Consider the following 811-nt stretch of genomic DNA (forward strand, 5'->3'; position numbering starts at 1 on the left):
ATTGAGACAGAACAGTAGATATCAACATAAATGGCCTCCTCTGGCTTGAAAGCCAACTTGGGCATGATGAAAAACTGATGATGTGGCAATAGCAATATGTAAAGTCATGGCAATCCTTCAGCCATATCCCCACATGAACTTATTATGTTTTGAGATAGGACAGTAGGTATCAATATGAAAAGCTTAGAATAGCCTTTCCTAATGTGAAAGACAACTTGTGCATGATGTCAAAAACTAATGCTGCAGCACTGGCAATATGTAAGATCATGTCAATCCTTCAACCTCATCCCCATAACCTAGACAGGGCGAAGGACACCATAACCTACATGTCAACTACAAACTTTTGTAGTCTCAAAAAGCGGACACTACAAACTTTTGTAGTCTAAAAAAGCGGACACTACACACTTTTTCAAATGAAAAAGCAGACACTACAAACTTTTCCAATAAAAAAGCGGACACTACAAACTTTTGTAGTCTAAAAAGCAGACACTACACACTTTTGTAGTCTAAAAAAGCGGACACTACACACTTTTTCAAATGAAAAAGCAGACACTACAAACTTTTCCAATAAAAAAGCGGACACTACAAACTTTTGTAGTCTAAAAAGCGGACACTACAAACTTTTCTGATGACAAAAGCAGACACTACAAATTTTTGTAGTCTAAAAAAGTGCCTTTTCTAAAGGCTCTCATGCTCTCTTTTGCATATGATTCCTCAAACTAGACATGGAATAGAGTCCCAGCAATGTATCTGTATATTCCCCAGCCATTTCCCCATCAAATATGTGCCATGTATGGGATGGATGGGCTAG

This window comes from Laccaria bicolor, genomic scaffold (genome assembly GCF_000143565.1).
Source record: "Laccaria bicolor S238N-H82 LACBIscaffold_284 genomic scaffold, whole genome shotgun sequence".
Lineage (NCBI taxonomy): Eukaryota > Fungi > Basidiomycota > Agaricomycetes > Agaricales > Hydnangiaceae > Laccaria > Laccaria bicolor.